This window comes from Rattus norvegicus, chromosome 13, assembly GCF_036323735.1.
Source record: "Rattus norvegicus strain BN/NHsdMcwi chromosome 13, GRCr8, whole genome shotgun sequence".
NCBI classification, from domain to species: domain Eukaryota; kingdom Metazoa; phylum Chordata; class Mammalia; order Rodentia; family Muridae; genus Rattus; species Rattus norvegicus.
In genome coordinates this window covers 46,679,969-46,699,616 of record NC_086031.1, presented here as the reverse complement: position 1 = coordinate 46,699,616, position 19,648 = coordinate 46,679,969, and the positions used below count along the sequence as shown (strand labels likewise).

Sequence of the window (19,648 nt, the reverse complement as noted above, 5' to 3'; positions counted from 1 at the left end):
AGTTCTTTCTCTGAAGTCAAGGCTCATGGTCCACTGGAAGGAACCAGCAAGTTGGCCTTGCCCTGTGTTGGTAACACAGTCAGGACTTTAGCTTCTGTTCACTGAGGTCTTACCCTGTGACAGGCCCTTCCCTCAGCCCTGGATGATCAACAGAGACAAGTGACTCAGACACAGCCCTCTCAACAACTTTCACCATCCTTGTGTTTTATAAAAAAGGAGAAACCAAAGGTATGTTTGGTGCCGGTGTGGGGGAAGGGGTACCTCTGTGGATCCATACTGAAGCATCCCTTCCCCTTGAGGATAGAATAGAGATTATTCAGGGCATGGGGAGGAGAGAGGAGAGAGGAGAGAGGAGAGAGGAGAGAGGAGAGAGGAGAGAGGAGAGAGGAGAGAGAGAGAGAGAGAGAGAGAGAGAGAGAGAGAGAGAGAGAGAGAAGGGGGAGGAGGAGGAGGAAGAGGAGGAGGTGGAGAGGCTGGCCATGAACATGTGGAGAGGAGGGGAGGAGGGGAGGGGAATGGGAAGAGAGGGGGAAGAGGGTAAGGGAGCAAAGGCAGGAGAGCAAGAGAGCGAGGAGGGGCCAAGCAGCCCCTTTTATAGTGAGTTAAGCATGCCTGGCTGTTGCCAGGTAACTTCCGAGCAAAGCCTAGACTAAATGCCAAGAGTACTGACCTTAGAATCAAGGAAACTGAGGCGAGAGAAATTAGCATGCCGTCCAATGTCACAGCTGGTAGCAGGCCCCAAGAGCATATGTTCTTGAAGCTCTTATCCTGACTTCTCAGGGGTTGATGACAGAGAGGACTGTTCTGGTAAAGAATACTGTCTGAGGATCTGCCGGAGAGGGGCTGTGTGGAATGTTCTTCCATAGAGAGCTTGGAGAGACCTACTCTTTAAGCAGAGCACTCCTGCAGGCTGGACCCTGGATTGATGTCCACTCAGCAGCTTTCCTTCTGAGGACTGTGGCAGCTGTCTTCTGTACTTTAGACCAGCCTCTAGACTTGCCTATATGAAATGCTAGACTATGGACCAATAAGTGTAGGCCACTCTAAGAGCCGTGCTGGGATGTTGGGTTCCAGGGAGAGGCCAGGGTTGCATGAGAATTCCCCAGATCCAGAGAATTCCCAGAGGAAGAAACATCCCTACAGAGCTGGGCTTGACGGAGATTGCTTTACGCCCTTCAGTAGGGTGAGTCTACTACCTAGAAAGAAGCCCTAGGCTTCTGTCCCACTCCATTTTCATGATTCCTACTGTGCTTTACCTCTGAAAGGAGAACCCAGAATCCTACTGCGTGTGCTAGGGGCAGCTGCCAAGGCCTGAGAAGTGGGAGAAAGGCCTTCAGTGGGACTTGTGAGCCATCCCGGTAGGTCTGGGGAACCTCCCACAGTTCCTTCTCTGCCATACAATCTGTGGTAAGGCAGCTAGCCGCTCTGAGGAGAATGTCTTCCTCCTGAGGAGCCCTGAGGTGAAGGACAGCCAGTATCCTGGGAGTCATAAAGCATCGTGGTCAGGCTGCGTACTTCCTGTCTAGTTCCACCTCCGGTCTCCTCATCTGTCAGGTGTGATATTTATAGTGCCTGCCTCTCAGACTTGATGATAAACTATGCCTGAAACCAGGAGCACAGGAGGAGAAAGGAGGAAACCCCCTGTCCGTGTGCATGTGGCTACTGGGTGTTTTTCCTCAGCCACAAGCCACTTTGTACTAGGTCATGCGCGGATGCGTGCGCACCATCACATATCCGCGCATGCCTGGCTAAGCCCACTCAGGTTCCTAGCTCCGCCTCCTCCCCCTGATTCCTGCTGCATCCTGTAGTTGCAGGAGCCAGTGATGAGTCACAAGCATACTGCCCACTACTTCTGCCCAGACTGTCTTTGGTCTTGTTTGGGGTCTCTGGAGGTGAGCTCTCTTGCCTTTGGTGCCAATTTCTTCCTTCCTGTGTCTTTCTCACAGCTCAGCAGTATCCCCACTGCCTTGGATTTGGCTTTATTCCAACACCCTCTTTGTGCTACAGCGGGCTCCCTGGGGCCCTGCCTTCAGTTCTCTCCAGCAGTCATTCTGGATCCACCACCCCCTCTCCACCTCCTAGCTCCTGTCCTGATTATACCTGCCCGGCCTCCCGCCCTTCTCAGCCTGTACCCTCTTCCCTCCCTTTCTTCCGCAGCCTCCCACCTGGTTTGAACCTCACCTCCGTGTGTGTACTTCCCAGAGGCTCAAGCATGCTTGGCGTCCCTCAAAGGAGCTTTTCTCAACTTTAAAAATCTTTGAGGACCCACATCTGCATGTTGGCACGAACTCAGCTGACCTGGTATATTTCCAGTGTGAGCCCTGTGTCCCTCACTCTGCAAAGGAATCTTCCATTGCTATATTCTTTTGACCTGTATTCTTAAGGAGTCCCTTCCGTAGCCTGATGAGGTAGAGACCACAGGCTTTATTTTAGAGATGGGGAGTCAGGCAGAGTAAGTGACCTGCCTACAGCCACACCAGGACTAGGTGGCAGAGTGAGGGCTTACACCTGGGTCTTTGTGTTTACCTTAGAGCCACTGGGCCTCGAGAAGGTGCATGGTTACAGATGATTGATATCAGTATACCAGAGTTGCTGTTACACGGGAGCTGGGTTTTTTTTTTTCCACCTTTATTAACTTGAATATTTCTTATTTACATTTTGATTGTTATTCTCCTTCCCGGTTTCCAGACCAACATCCCCCTAACCCCTCCCCCTCCCCTTCTCTACCGGTGTTCCCCTCCCCATCCTCCCCCCATTACCGCCCTCCCCCCAACAATCACATTCACTGGAGGTTCAGTCTTGGCAGGACCCAGGGCTTCCCCTTCCACTGGTGCTCTTACTAGGATATTCATTGCTACCTATGAGGTCAGAGCCCAGGGTCAGTCCATGTATAGTCTTTAGGTAGTGGCTTAGTCCCTGGAAGCTCTGGTTGGTTGGCATTGTTGTTCATATGGGGTCTCGAGCCTCTTCAAGCTCTTTCAGTCCTTTCTAAGATTCCTTCAACGGGGGTCCCGTTCTCAGTTCAGTGGTTTTCTGCTGGCATTTGCCTATGTATTTGCTGTATTCTGGCTGTGTCTCTCAGGAAAGATCTACATCCGGTTCCTGTCGGCCTGCACTTCTTTGCTTCATCCATCTTATCTAATTGGGTGGCTGTATATGTATGGGCCACATGTGGGGCAGGCTCTGAATGGGTGTTCCTTCAGCCTCTGTTCTACACTTTGCCTCCCTATTCCCTGCCAAGGGTATTCTTGTTCCCCTTTTAAAGAAGGAGTGAAGCATTCACATTTTGGTCATCCTTCTTGAGTTTCATGTGTTCTGTGCATCTAGGGCAGTTCAAGCATTTGGGCTAATAGCCATGTATCAATGAGTGCATACCATTGTGTGTTTTTCTGTGACTGGGTTACCTCACTCAGGATGATATTTTCTAGTTCCCTCCATTTGCCTATGAATTTCATAAAGTCATTGTTTTTGATAGCTGAGTAATATTCCATTGTATACATGTACCACATTTTCTGTAACCATTCCTCTGTTGAAGGGCATCTGGTTTCTTTCCAGCTTCTGGCTATTATAAATAAGGCTGCTATCAACATAGTGGAGCATGTGTTTTTGTTATATGTCGGGGCATCTTTTGGGTATATGCCCAAGAGAGGTATAGCTGGGTCCTCAGGTAGTTCAATGTCCAATTTTCTGAGGAACCTCCAGACTGATTTCCAGAATGGTTGTACCAGTCTGCAATCCCACCAACAATGGAGGAATGTTCCTCTTTCTCCACATCCTCTCCAGCATTTGCTGTCACCTGAGTTTTTGATCTTAGCCATTCTCACTGGTGTGAGGTGAAATCTCAGGGTTGTTTTGATTTGCATTTCCCTTATGACTAAAGAAGTTGAACATTTCTTTAGGTGTTGATCAGCCATTCGGCATTCCTCAGCTGTGAATTCTTTGTTTAGCTCTGAACCCCATTTCTTAAAAGGGTTATTTGTCTCCCTGGAGTCTAACTTCATGAGTTCTTTGTATATTTTGGATAAAAGCCCTCTATTAGTTGTAGGATTGGTAAAGGTCTTTTCCCAATCTGTTGGTTGCCGTTTTGTCCTAACCACAGTGTCCTTTGCCTTACAGAAGCTTTGCAGTTTTATGAGATCCCATTTGTTGATTCTTGATCTTAGAGCATAAGCCATTGGTGTTTTGTTCAGGAAATTTTCTCCAGTGCCCATGTGTTCAAGATGCTTCCCCACTTTTTCTTCTATTAGTTTGAGTGTATCTGGTTTGATGTGGAGGTCCTTGATCCACTTGGACTTAAGCTTTGTACAGGGTGATAAGCATGGATCGATCTGCATTCTTCTACATGCTGACCTCCAGTTGAACCAGCACCATTTGCTGAAAATGCTATCTTTTTTCCATTGGATGGTTTTGGGTCCTTTGTCAAAAATCAAGTGATCATAGGTGTGTGGGTTCATTTCTGGGTCTTCAATTCAATTCCACTGGTCTATTTGTCTGTCTCTGTACCAATACCATGCAGTTTTTATCACTATTGCTCTGTAATACTGCTTGAGTTCAGGGATAGTGATTCCCCCAGAAGACCTTTTATTGTTGAGGATAGTTTTAGCTATCCTGGGTTTTTTGTTATTCTAGATGAATTTGGAAATTGTTCTGTCTAACTCTCTGAAGAATTGGATTGGTATTTTGATGGGGATTACATTGAATCTGTAGATCGCTTTTGGTAAAATGGCCATTTTTACTATATTAATCCTGCCAATCCATGAGCATGGGAGATCTTGCCATCTTCTGAGGTCTTCTTCAATTTCTTTCTTCAGAGGCTTGAAGTTCTTATCCTATAGATCTTTTACTTGCTTGGTTAAAGTCACACCGAGGTATTTTATATTATTTGGGACTATTATGAAGGGTGTCGTTTCCCTAATTTCTTTCTCGGCTTGTTTCTCTTTTGTGTAGAGGAAGGCTACTGATTTATTTGAGTTAATTTTATACCCAGCCACTTTGCTGAAGGTGTTTATCAGGTTTAGTAGTTCTCTGGTGGAACTTTTGGGATCACTTAAATATACTATCATATCATCTGCAAATAGTGATATTTTGACTTCTTCTTTTCCAATCTGTATCCCTTTGATCTCCTTTTGTTGTCTGATTGCTCTGGCTAGAACTTCAAGAACTATATTGAATAAGTAGGGAGAGAGTGGGCAGCCTTTTCTAGTCCCTGATTTTAGTGGGATTGCTTCAAGTTTCTCTCCATTTAGTTTAATGTTAGCGACTGGTTTGCTGTATATGGCTTTTACTATGTTTAGGTATGGACCTTGAATTCCTATTCTTTCCAGGACTTTTATCATGAAGGGGTGTTGAATTTTGTCAAATGCTTTCTCAGCATCTAATGAAATGATCATGTGGTTTTGTTCTTTCAGTTTGTTTATATAATGGATTACGTTGATGGTTTTCCGTATATTAAACCATCCCTGCATGCCTGGGATGAAGCCTACTTGATCATGGTGGATGATTGTTTTGATGTGCTCTTGGACTCAGTTTGCCAGAATTTTATTGAGTATTTTTGCGTTGATATTCATAAGGGAAATTGGTCTGAAGTTCTCTTTCTTTGTTGTGTCTTTGTCTGGTTTAGGTATAAGAGTAATTGTGGCTTCATAGAAGGAATTCGGTAGTGCTCCATCTGTTTCAATTTTGTGGAATAGTTTGGATAGTATTGGTATGAGGTCTTCTGTGAAGGTCTGATAGAATTCTGCACTGAACACATCTGGACCTGGGCTCTTTTTGGTTGGAAGACCTTTAATGACTGCTTCTATTTCCTTAGGAGTTATGGGGTTGTTTAAATGGTTTATCTGTTCCTGATTTAACTTCGGTACCTGATATCTGTCGAGGAAATTGTCCATTTCCTGCAGATTTTCAAGTTTTGTTGAATATAGGCTTTTGTAGTAGGATCTGATGATTTTTTTAATTTCCTCTGATTCTGTAGTTATGTCTCCCTTTTCATTTCTGATTTTGTTACTTTGGACACACTCTCTGTGTCCTCTTGTTAGTCTGGCTAAGGGTTTATCTATCTTGTTGATTTTCTCAAAGAACCAACTTTTGGTTCTGTTGATTCTTTGTATGATCTTTTTTGTTTCTACTTGGTTGATTTCAGCTCTGAGTTTGATTATTTCCTGCCTTCTACTCCTCCTGGGTGTATTTGCTTCTTTTTGTTCTAGAGCTTTTAGGTATGCTGTCATGCTGCTGATATATGCTCTCTCCCATTTCTTTCTGCAGGCACTCAGAGCTATGAGTTTTCCTCTCAGCACAGCTTTCATTGTGTCCCATAAGTTTGGGTATGTTGTACCTTCATTTTCATTAAATTCTAAGAAGTCTTTAATTTCTTTCTTTATTTCTTCCTTGACCAGTTTATCATTGAGTAGAGCATTGTTCAATTTCCACGTTTATGTGGGTGTTCTTCCCTTATTGTTATTGAAGACCAGGAACTGGTTTTTCTGAGTATGCGAACTCAAGCCTTCTGGCATGACTTTTCTACTAGACTCACAGACTCCCCTCCACACCCACAGAATAGCCTGAAGGGAAGGATTGGAGTTGTGTGGCTTTACTGGGTCCCTAGAAGTCTTCAGATTCAATCAGGATGGTGAAGAAAGGCTGCTAGGCTCTCAGGAACCATAAGATGGCTGGGGGAGGGGAAAGAACAGAGAAGGGAATCTGGAGATGGCTGAGTAATACAGTGTTGGCAATTCAGGTGTTTCTTTCTTATTTATTTATTTATTTTATAAAATGACTTTGTTTACATTCCAAGTGTTGCCCCCCTTTCAGCTCCCCCCCCCAAGTTCTTCAGCCACTCCTCTTTGCTTCTGAGAGGCTGCTGCCCCACCCACCCACCTCAGATGTTTCTTAAATGGGCTGGGAGAAAGCATTCAGCAAAATGCTTGCAGATTTGACTGTCAGCTTTGGCCTCCAGCAGGTTCTGAGCGCTAGCTCACCCCTCTATGGCTTTCAGCTCCCCTGCTGTGGCTTCTGTGGGGAAGCCCTCAGTGACTGGTCAAGGGCTTGGCTAAGTGCTTACCAGCTACACTTCCTTTTTTTTTTTCTTTTTTCTTTTCTTTTTTTTTTTTTCAGGAGCTGGGGACCGAACCCAGGGCCTTGCGCTTGCTAGGCAAGCGCTCTACCACTGAGCTAAATCCCCAACCCCCCAGCTACACTTTTATTCTCTGTAGTTGGCCTTGTGTTGGAGCTAAAGGTTAATTCTATCTCTGAGCTATACCCTTCTCTTGCCTTCAAATAACTGTAGTGAGGTATAATATACACCCAGGAAAATGTGCATTTGTTACGGGCACAGTGGGTTAGCTTTGACAAATATATGTAACACACACACACACACACACACACACACACACACACACACACACAGTGCCCTCTATCCACAGAAGATGGAGCATCTAGTTCCATCCCATGTGCAGTCTGCCCTCCTTCCCACAGCCCCTGGCCCTAGGTAACCTCTGATGGCTGTGTACCCCTGAAGATTTGGCTTTCATATAAATGGACTCAGTGTCCAATATATACGCCGTTTTCTTTGTGTTATTTCTTCTCCCCTTTAGGGAGAGACTTTACCCTTCGGTAAAGTCAGAAAAGCATCTGTACATACCTCCAGGATCAGTGTATGGAGCAAGGTGAGTTTATTGAGTAATTAGATAGAGCTTTGAATAGGAAAAGGTCAGTGCACACCTGGGGGCATGGGTGTGGCTGCTTGAGAGAGGGCTCTTGGGTGTTTTCATGGGTGTGTGTGTGTGTGTGTGTGTGTGTGTGTGTGTGTGTGTGTGTGTATGAGTGATTCTGTGGCCTCTTAAGTTACATTAATACTTAAAGGATATAACTTTCAACAAGGTTCAAATATCAAAGTTTACAATCTAAATAAGAGTTTTAAAAGTAAGTGAAAAGGTACATGAACTGCTGGACCCATTTCTCTTAAGTGATTTCCTTTCGTGAATGACATAGTAAAGGTGTTTTTCGGAGGTGCATTGCTTAGGTAGAAGGATGAGAGAGAAGTGTAAACTTGAGGCCACAGACATTCTCGCCTTAACTAGGCATGGTTTGTCAATCTCAATATCCTCGAGATATCTCTCCGACAGTCTGTCTCCAAGAAGTCCTGGCCTTACCGGTTATGTTGAAATCCTGGCTTCTCAGCTAGATCCAACAGTAATGTGGTCCTTCCTCTTCCCGTGTCTTTTTAATTTCCCTGCCTCTCCATGCTGCCTCAGCCCTAAGTAGAAAACATTCTCCTTAGACATTAACTCTCCATTTTCCTTCCTTCCATCGCCTCTCAGCCGCCATCTCTCATTCTGCCTCTGTGAGTTTGACTATATCAGGAACTCGGATAAATGCAGTCATTCAATATTTGTCTTTCTGTGTTCGGTTTATTTTGTCATAGAACTAATACTGCTTTCCAGTGAGAAATCACTCTGTGCACTTACAGATTCTTAAAAGAAAAGGCTTTTTGATAGCATATGCCCAGCTCTGGCTAATGCCGAAATGGGAGCTGGCCTTGAATAGAAGATTTTAATAACTTGTCTACAACTTAGGCTTATGCATTTTACATCTTCCGTTATCCTGAAATCTCTGTTAGGTCGCTAACCCGAAGCTAAGCCTGTGAACAGTTTAAACAGACCAGGAGACTCCAAGTCTGGCCATTTGGCTAGATGGGAGATTTATACAGCAAATATATTGCCAGGATTATTTCTTAAGCACACAAGTATTGTTCTTTTTGAATAAATATTACCCAAGGTGTCATGTCCATCTGGCAAAATTACGTTTTCCTTAAGAAGGGAATTGGATTCTGTCTTAGGGTTTTACTGCTGTGAACAGACAGGATGACCAAGGCAACTCTTATAAGGACAACATTTAAGTGGGGCTGGCTTACATGTTCAGTGGTTCAGTCATTGTCATCAAGGTAGGAAACATGCCAACGTACAGGAAGGCATGGTGCTGGAGGAGCTGAGAGTTCTGTATCTTGTTCCAAAAGCAAACAGGAGAAGACTGATCCCTCGTGGTTAGGAGGACGGTCTCATTGCCCGTTCCCACAGAGACACACTTCCTCTAGCAAGGCCACACCTCTTAATACTGCCACTCCCGGGGCCAAACACCACAGGGCCTTTAGACAGGCCAAGACTTAACAGTGGCTGTGCCCTTGTGCTGCTCCCTCAAGCTTCTTATTAGAAATTCGTTCTTTGGGGCCGGGCCTAATGGGTGGTCAGTCCGGATGATCAAATTTTTACATGCTAGCATTGCTTAACTTTGCTCACCTCTAACAGGCTTAATTAGCATACCACTTATCTTTGGGGGGTCTTTGGAGGTCCTCTCCCTTAGCTGAGTTCCACTTGGTGTGATTTAACGTCTCCTAAGCAATTCTATTCGTAAATCCTTTATAATACCAGTTCCGTTACTCTGTGTTTGTACCACACCAGTTTCACTTCCCTCAGTATCCAGCTTCATCATGTTTCAGTAAAAATGATTTTCTTCCTTACAGCTGCTAGCATTACACTGTGTCTGTGTGTGTTCTTCTTTCTGCCCTGACAACCCTGCTAAGAGAAGCAACTTAAGGAAGGAGGTCTTAGGTCACATTTTCAGGGGCATCAGTTCATCACAGCAGGCAAGGTGTAGTGGGGCAGAGCCATCAAGAGCATTGCAGTAGCCAGGAAACGGGGGTTGTGGTAGGGAGAGAAACGGATGTCAGTACAATCTTCAAAGGCACACCTCAGCTCCTGAAGCTTCTCACCTCCCTAAGTAATGCTACCACCTGGGAACAAAACAACCCTCCATGCTTGCCCGTCGGGGGACATTTCATATCAGAGCACAGCAATGTACACAATCACTTTTGGTCTCCCATCTATTAGTAGACAGACGTCTGAGTTGCTTCTGCCTTCTGGAGCTCTTGTGAACATTGGTGTACACGTATCTGTTCAGGTCATTGCAGCCTCCAATGTTCAGCATCCTCCTGGCAACTCCTGTTTGGCCTGTGGATACTCAAGGGCTTTGAGTGCTGTGCTGGGCATTCACGCCCCTGGCCTGCTCCATGCCTCTAGTCGGTGCCTCCAGCAAGCAGAGGATCTGCTGTAGGTGTATCAGCCTTGGTGGATAATGGGGTTTGTGAGACTTTCTCTAAAAGCTCTCTTCTCAGTACATCTTGGCCACCAGCTGACTTGTGGTGTGTGATTCCAGTGAGCCTCTTAATGCAAGAATGTAACAGAGTATCATTACTTCATCACGAAAGCAAATGAATGTCATCAAGTATCCACTGTGTTCCTTCAATGTGTCACCACGGAGCCACAAGCGCCATCTTTCACATGGCAGTCCTGTGAGGTAGGATGAGGATCTGGGGAGAATCTCAGAGCTCCAGCTCACAGAGGCACCTTCCGCATACCTAAGTAACTTCCGGGGCTTCCAAGGCCAGTGAACCAGGGAATTTTCTGGGCTTCTCTCCTTTCTAATAGAGACCTAAGCCTGGAGTTCCCTCTGTCATTTGAAAGAGAAACATCTGGGGCTTCCTTGCCCTAGTTCTTGCAAAGTGTAGAATTATAATTAAGAGTTTGTTTTGTTTTACAACACATAAAAATTAGGGAGGGCAGCATAAGGAAGCCTCACGTGCCCGCCGCCTGGTGCCAGCGACCCTCTCTGCCTGGCTCATCCATCTCCTTTCATCTCAGATCCTCTTCTTTGATCTGGAGTCCCAGTTCAGGGGACAGCAGTTGGCGTTTTCTGGATGATGACAGGAAAACGGACAAATCTGGGTATCCTGGAGCAAAATCCCCCCTCCCAAGCTGGCAGTGTTAATTGCCCAAGGCCAGAGTCACTGCATCCTTCCTCTGGTTCTTGACCACTGTCCAGGAGGCCAGCCAGCCTACCGGGGTGGCTTGCACAGAGACTTCCTTCTTTAGAGCATTGTCTTCCTGTGGATAGATTTTATTGGAGAATCTTTGGAGTGCAAAGAGGTCAAGTAAAGATGACCTTCACCATAAGGGACCGCAGTGGAGATGCTGGTGTTGGGGCAAAAGATAGCTGGACCCGCGGGAACCAACCATGTTCCGTTTCAGCTATATGCAGCGAACATATATCTGTTTGATTGTGAGTCAGGGCCTTGCCCTGTAACCCACGCTGGTCTCAGATGTGAGATCTTCAGCTCCAGGCGTAAGCCACCACACCTATCTGTACTAACTTTATCAAAGTATCTACCATGTGCCAAGTACGGGCCACAAGCCGAGAATACAAGTTGCTATGTGCTCTCAGAAAGTTTGTGGTCCACGGAAGGAAGGGCTAATCACGATTTTTGTGTGACAAGGAATGTTATGACATTTTTCTGTTATATTCATCCCACCCCAACCTCACAGGAGGAAACTGACTTGGGAGAGATCCAGGATAGTGGCTTCATGCTACCCTTGTGTAGTACAGGGCAGAGATACAGGAAAGGGGGAAGGAAAAAAGGAGAACAAGGTGACCAGCCCTTCCAAGGAGTGGGACTGTGGTTGTGTAAGACCCTTCCTCCTAGATGTGAGTTCTTGTGGCATTGGGGAACAGCCAAATGACACATATTTCTTGACAAAATAAAGGACCACAGGGCTTATTTTTATTTAGAAAACAGGGCGGTTCTTTGGGGACGGAAAAGGAATGGAGATCAAAAACAAAAATGGATGGAAAGAAGAGAATCCAATTGGACCTACTGGTTTTCTCTGTGTCTTAGTTAGGGTTTCTATTACTGTGAAGAGACACCGTGACCATGGCAACTCTTATAAGGACAACATTTAGCTGGGGCTGGCTTACAGTTCAGAAGTTTAGTGCATTATCATCATGGCAGGAAGCCTGGTGGCGTGCAGGCAGACAGAGAAGGAGCTGAGTTCTACATCTGGATCTGCAGGCAGCAGAAGTGACAGTGACATACTGTCCTGGCTTGAGCATCTGAAACCTCAAAGCCAACCCTCAGTGACACACCACCTCCAACAAAGCCACAGCAACTAGTAGACCACTCCCTATGGTGGCCTATGGGGGCCATTTTTATTCAAACCACCATACTGCATTTCCTATAGAAGATTTCACTCTTATCCAGCATGAACAATGGGGAAAAAGCAAGTGTGAGGGGAAAGCAGAGGCAGTTTTCGTTCTGGCCTCACTTTGTCCAGCGATCGGCTGGTGTGGGCTTGTGGTGGGTTGGGAAGTAGAGTGGAGGGATACCCAGTTTTTGTTTGAGGCCTACTTTGTAAGTTTCTGTGTGTCTCCTAGGGTCTGCAGACAGACCCAACTACTCTGGCAGTAGCAGAAGTAAATGAACAAGACAAACCCTCTGGGCTTTCTTCTGAGTCCTCCCAGGCAGCTTCTCTCCTGCCCACATTTAAGCCTAGACTTTTGAGGAGGAGAACAGAGGGTTAAACTTAGGTTGCTACTGCAAGACCTGGGGTGGTGCTAGGCTAAACCATGTCAATAGCCTAGCTGAGTCCTAGGAACAGCAAGTATCTCTGAGCAGCAGCAGAACACGGTTTTGCTTTTGTTTTTTAGTATTTTCATTTGATCTGTCTTATTTTAGCATTTTATTTACTTTTGAAAACAAAGGTTTGAGCTGCCTCAACATCCACTATGTTCATAGCAGCCTTATTTATAATAGCCAGAAGCTGGAAAGAACCCAGATGCCCTTCAACAGAGGAATGGATACAGAAAGTGTGGTACATCTACACAATGGAATATTACTCAGCTATCAAAAACAATGACTTTATGAAATTCATAGGCAAATGGATGGAACTGGAAAATATCATCCTGAGGGAGGTAACCCAATCACAGAAAAACACACATGGTATGCACTCATTGATAAGTGGATATTAGCCCAAATTCTCGAATTACCCTAGATGCACAGAACACATGAAACTCAAGAAGGATGACCAAAATGTGAATGCTTCACTCCTTCTTTAAAAGGGGAACAAGAATGCCCTTGGCAAGGAATAGGGAGGCATAGTTTAGAACAGAGGCTGAAGGAACACCCATTCAGAGCCTGCCCCACATGTGGCCCAAACATATACAGCCACCAAACTAGATGAGATGGATGAAGCAAAGAAGTGCAGGCCGACAGGAACCGGATGTAGATCTCTCCTGAAAGACACAGCCAGAATATGGCAAATACATAGGCGAATTGCCAGCAGCAAACCACTGAACTGAGAACAGGACCCCCACTGAAGGAATCAGAGAAAGAAGTGGAAGAGCTTGAAGGGGCTTGAGACCCCATATGAACAACAATGCCAACCAACCAGAGCTTCCAGGGACTAAGCCACTACCTAAAGACTATACATGGACTGACCCTGGACTCTGACCTCATAGGTAGCAATGAACAGCCTAGTAAGATCACCAGTGGAAGGGGAAGCCCTTGGTCCTGCCAAGACTGAAACCCCAGTGAACGTGATTGTTGGGGGGAGGGTGGTAATGGGGGGAAGGTGGGCAGGGGAACACCCATGAAGAAGGGGAGGGAGAGGGGTTAGGGGGATGTTGGCCCAGAAACCAGGAAGGGGAGTAACAATCGAAATGTAAATAAGAGATACTCAAGTTAATAAATATGGAGGGGAAAAAGAAGTAAATGAGATGTCTCAGCGTGAGATGGGATGAGCATTCCTCTGGCTCAGGGATGGGGCTGTGGGTCCTTTCCAGATCTTTCCAGCTGTGTAATTTGGGTTTCTGACGTTTTCCTAGTTGCCCTCCCACACCCCAGGTTCCCAAGTATTATACGAGCAATAAGCTCACTTCCAAAGAGGACTTAGGAGAGGTCTTACGTTTGGACCAGTGCATCCGTCATGTCTGTGGACTCCTTGCTACTGAGAGAGGTAATAGATTGGTGGGAGGGGAGGATGGGAGAGAAAAAGATGGAGACTAAAATGGGTCAAAAGAAGAGAGTCCAATTGGATTTACTGGTTTTCCCTGGGTCTCACTTAGGGTTTCTATTGCTGAAATGTCAGAAGCCCAAACCATGGGCTTCCCCAGCAAGTGACTTCTCACTGAATGAGCTAACCCAAGAGCAGCAGCCCTTTTGCCCTCCCTCCTGGGGCTGCAGCTCACAAATGCTGGTTGCTATGGATACAGGCAACTGAGGCTCTCCTGGGGCTATGGCAGCATGGCCTTGGTGGAAGCCAGGCAAGCTGTTTATGACAGCGATTACAGGCCTGGTGTGGGTGCTTTCCCAAGATGGTACCTCTCCACAGAGGCAGGGGATTAGCTTTGTCTGGACCCATGAGGGTGTGTACCTGAGTGCAGCCATACTGTGCAGAGTCATTGGATGGTGGCTGGAGGGCACAGCCCAGTTAGGGAGGCCACTCACTCTGCCTTTCTAGTTCTGGAGGCTGACAGAGCTAAATGAGACGGTGCTCTCTGATGTGCGTCCATGGATGGATGGTGACACAAGCTAGCTTTCTGTGAGTGGGACCCTGTCCTGGAAGCTGAGAGGAAGATATCAAAAGGTAGAGGAGGTACAGGTCGTGTCATCAGGGAGCTTCCTGTATGATGGGGTAACCAGGGACATTGGAATACAACACAGGAGATTAGGCAGCCATGACTAGGGAGTCAGATGGCTCCTTTGTATGTGACTAAGATTCTTCTCTTGATGGAAACGCTGCTCCTGTCTGTAATCTCAGAACTCTAGGAGGCAGAGGCAGAAAGATCTATAACACAAGGCCATCCCAGGCCACATAGCAGGATTAGATCCAAACACAACCTTCCCTCCCATCCCGCAAAAGATTCTCTGACCAGACCTCAGTCAGGTTCTTGGGCTTCTTCCCAGGCCTAGCTGTGTACTCCTTGCAAAAATCCAGCTTTAGCATGGGTTCTGCTGAGCCCTTGGGAAGAACCTTCCATTTCAGTATCTGACCAGGGTCCTCAACCTCTACATCTCAGGTCAGTGATGTCTGATCTCCCTGGTCTGCGTGGCAGGAATCTCCATAAGCCAGTTTAGTTTAACCTTGCTCTCAGTTTCCGTGCACAGCCCCACGTCCCTCTGCCCATGCTCTATCAGGAATCAGGCCCAGTCTCTCCCCTACTGCAGAATTCGGTTGGGGCTGTTCTCGGTCTTCTCACTTCAGTGGTCTTGAGTAAGCCTGATCTTCTTTGATTTAACAAGTGTCTTGGAATAATTCTCCCCCCTATTCCAGACCCCAGGGACCTACCTTGATGCTTCACGGGGATGACCAGACTCATCCCCGAGGCCATTTGACCTGCCCACCCCGCTCATCTCCCCTCATCTGTCACATTCTGCACACCACACCAGTCTTTATGTTGATACAGGCCCTAGAGTTCTTCTTTGCTACTCTGCCTAGAGCTATTTTCCCATTGCCTCTCAGCTTATGCCTTCTCTTCCGTCAGGTCTCTGGTTATCGCTCCTGACCCACTCCATGTAAAGCCAGTGTTTCCTTCCTCCCCAACCCCATTTCTCTTCTTCCCCACCTTTATATTCCTGTTACCTGTACCTGTGTTGCTTACGTATCTGATGTTTTATTGCCTATCCCGTCCATTCAAAGGGTGAGTTCCCTGAGTCCTGAGATAATGTCTTGTTTACCCCTGAACCTCATTGCCAAGGGCTTTGCTTGGCACAGGTGAGCTACTTGATAAATAATGAATGAGTGGCAAACTGTAGCTCAGGGCATGTCATTGAAAGCCAGGAGAAGAATGTTTGCAATATGTTTTTCTATTGTCTTCCCCATAATAAAGGCAACACACTTCTCTTTTGCAATCCCAATCTGCAATTGAAAGACTTTTTCTGTTCATGAAAGCAGATTCAGGTTTAAGATAATGTCGTTCACCTTGTCCTGGCAGTGGAGAAGGGGATCCCCTACGTGCTCACAGGAGCTTAGGAAAGCCTTGTTTCTTCAGTGGGTATCAGTCCAGGTTGGAAACCGGCATGGAAGGGCTTCGGATAGGATGCGCTGGTGATGGTTAGCAGAGACTGCTTTGCAAAGCAGACCTTGAGCAGATTTTAGTACAAGACAGAAAGTTTACAGTTTATGCAAATGTTGAGAAGCCACATGGACCAAGCACTTGTGGGCACCGGGGAGTAGATCTGCATGGACCAGATGGAGTCTGAGCTTAGATAGGCCAAAGTAAGGAGGCAGAGGGCTCCGAAAGCCTGCATTTGAATGACAGGCTCTCCGGGGCTTGGATGGCACTGGAGCGGTGACCCACGAACTCTGTTTTCTGACCCCTTTCTGGTCACTTATGTCCCTTTGAAGTTATGTTAGCATGATGGCCCCCCTGGGGAGCACCAGTCCTCCTCCCGTAGCTGTACAGCTGGGGTGTGAGGCATCTGTGTATACAAGAGTCAGCTGGCAGGTGGAGGACGGCCCAGCCCTCAGGAGAATGCTCATCTGCTTGGCAGCTCGACATCCTTTGTTTAGTTGGGAACCTGTCAGGCCAGAGGTCAGCATTTTCCCTGGAAGGTATCAGAGCTGGACATGGCTGGCACGGGTAGGGGGTAAGGTCAGGTTTCTAGGGAGCTGACTGGGATAAGGTCCTCTCTCCATCAATTCTCCACTGGGTACAGTCTGGCCAGCACTGGCGGCGTGTGACGCATTGCAGCTTCTGCAATCTGGTTACAAGACTGTAGATGGGAGCAGTAAGGGAACCTCTCAGAGGCCAAATGGGACCTCATTCTAAGGATGAAGTATCTGAAGTCCAGCTACTGGAAGGAAGAGCTAGCAACTGAACCTGGTGTCCTGACGTCTGGTTTGCTAAGGGGTCAGGACAGCTAGGCAGCAGTGAGGAAGGACAACAGTACCCCAGCATCTCGGAATCCTGTTGTGCATCCCTGGAAGCAGCTTGGTTTGGGTAGCAGAATGACAACCGTTCTTCTACAGATGTGGCTCCCTCGCCATGTCGCCCCCAGGTGCTTTTAGGGGTGGTAGATTGCACTGGGCCCCAGTCAGCACTGGGTGAGGCCAGAGGGTGACAGCCATGTACAGCATAGCCTGGGCTGCCCTGCCCATGAAGAAGGCCTGTGTCAGTCAAGGCTCCACCTGCCTTACCTGACATCCATTCTCCAGGCCAGTGAGCTAGTTGGTGGTTCTTAAAATCACATAAATTTTTGGTCTTGTTGGCTTGTTTGTTTGCTTTGAGGGAGTCTTTATATGTGGTCCAGGCTGGCTTAGAACTAACTCAGTCTTCCTGCTTTATTCTCCTAAATTTTGAAGGGACCATCATACATTATCTTGCTAGCTACACATGCGTACTGAATCCTATCCTTCTGTCCCTTTCCCCCTGAGGCTTTGGCAAGGAGGCGAGCAATATGGCACTGGGGACGGAGAAGGACATCAAGAAGAAGCTAGGCACTGTTCTAGCCTTTAACTGTGGGAGCCAGGTAGTAAGTACCCAGAGCTTGCACCGGAACTCCTCCCCTTGACCTCAAACAGGCTCTTTAACCTTTTGGAGCCATGGTTTGAAAGGAGCACTAGTCAGTTAACTGAGATGTCACACTGAGTGAGGGGACTCATCTCTGTGCCCAGCACACAGTAGGTGTACATGACAGTATGGGCTTTGTCCTCTTCATCAGCATCCTGGTTAAGTGTTGATTACCGGGTCCACCGCTATGGAGAGAGTCAGATTCTTGATCTTCATTTTCCAGGATCTTTCTATTACATAGGAAAAGAGGACAGTGCTCAATTTACTGTGGTAAGTCGGTGTTGGAGTCACCTGATGTTGGGGGCTGTGATTTTAAAGGTCTATAGAACAAATGAGGGGAGGATTATAAAAATGACTTTATACAGTGCCTAATGCAGATCTCGGATACTATTGGGAACAAACAGGAAGCCCTCCAACCAGGGCCAAGCAGAAATTCTGGAACCTTCTCTCTCCCCTCTCTCCACGGGCACAATCCACTGGGCACCTCCTTCCCAAGGACCAGAAAATCTGTACGGCTTGGTGGATAAAGAATCCTCCACCCTCTGTGTTCGCTGGACTATGTGGGATGCTAGAAATATTTTTCATCCCACCAAAGGAGAAAGAATTGACCAAAGCTGTTGCCAAAGTATTTAGTAAATTCAAAAGAGCCTTGTTTACAAAGAAAGTGGTTAGTCTGGAAGTCTTCTGATTTGACATCACAGCCTGGTGGGCGTGGCCTTTGTCTGGTATGGTCCCCCTTCCCAGGTCCACAGGCAATTGGCCTGGGCAGGATTGGTTTTTTTTGTTTGTTTTGTTTTGCTTTTTGTTTTTGTTTTTCACTTTTTGTTGTGTAGTCGTGAGCTTGTTTTATATCTGACCTCTTTGTTCCCAGAAAAATGACACAGAATTATGTATGAATAAATGCCTAGGCCACAAGCTTTGCTTGTTCTCTGACTAGCTCTTAATTTTATAGCCTGTTTATTCTGGTCTATGTCTGCCACATGGCTAGTTACCTCGCCACAGTTTCTTGTGACTGTCTCCTCTGAGCCCAGGGTAAATAACTGCCATTCTTGACTCTGTCTCTGCCGGATGTCCCGCCTTCTGTTTCCTGCCTCAGCTAATAGGCCATTAGATTTTTATTGACAGTTGATGCTTCCACACAATACATGCGATTCTCTCTGCGTTTTTGATTCCTTGTGAGTTTCATATCATGCACCCCTCTCATCACACCGTCATCTCCCGCTCCCCTCATATCCACCCTTCACCCTTGCAACCTCCATCCACCAAAATAAAACACCAATAAACAAACAACAACAAAATAAACAAAGCATTGAAAACATCATGGAAGCTGCAGTGTGTCACAGTGTGTCCCACACAGTGTATCCCTCCGTCCACACAACTTCACTGGCAAATGTTCATTGCAGCGAGTCATTGGTCTGGTTTGAGGTCTCTGGCTTCTACGACACTATCAATATCGTATCCTCATCGGGACCCTTCCGGGCCATCCAGCTGCTCTGGGCAGGATTTTCAAGGAAGTAAATGTCTGGTTCCTCTTGTGTGGTTAGACTAAGATGAACTCCTAGACTACCCTTGCCCTCCTGTGTCCTCTGTAAGATAGGTATTACCTTTGACCATCTTCAGGGGGTGTCCTCCAGGGGGAATTTGGATTTTAGAAGCCACTAATCAAGTCAGTCTAGTATTAAGCTGACTGAAGAGACTTTCAGTGCCAAACAAATGAGGCTGGGTTTTACTCAGCCTCAGAAATAGGTTGTAAATACACTTTTATAATGTTTTGAGCAGGCAGGTCATAATTTCGAAGGACAGCAGTCATTTGGGTACATTAATTATGATTTTAAAATTATTACTACTTTATATTTAAAGCTGATTTTTAAAAAGGGAACTATTATCTTTATTCTTATTAATCTGGCAGTGTGCTTGCTCAGTGAGTTTGCACTCTTTATTTTCTTAGTGTGCTTAGCCGGCTTATTAATAATAATATCTTATAAGATCTCTTATATCTATGGTCTTCAAACAGAGCACACCTTATCAAACCCAGATCATTGCGCCCACACAGGGCTTCTGACTCAAGTCTAGAGTGAGATGTAGTGATTTGCATTTTAATAATCTCCCGGGCGCTACTCCAAGAGCCTGCTTTTAGATCCCTTGGCCTCTCTAGAAGGGCCTTAAGTCATCTAATTCAGCCCCTTGAACAATCCAAGAAACTGAGACAGGGGAGGGTTGGGGGAGGTGAGGGGTGCGGGGGATGACTCTCTTG

The 19,648-nt window shown here is 46.4% G+C and overlaps 1 protein-coding gene across 23 annotated transcripts in view; it reads left to right on the top strand.

Annotated features, from left to right (window-relative positions):
• Nfasc (neurofascin) overlaps window positions 1-19,648 on the top strand; it is a 186,621-nt gene that overhangs the window by 36,373 nt on the left and 130,600 nt on the right.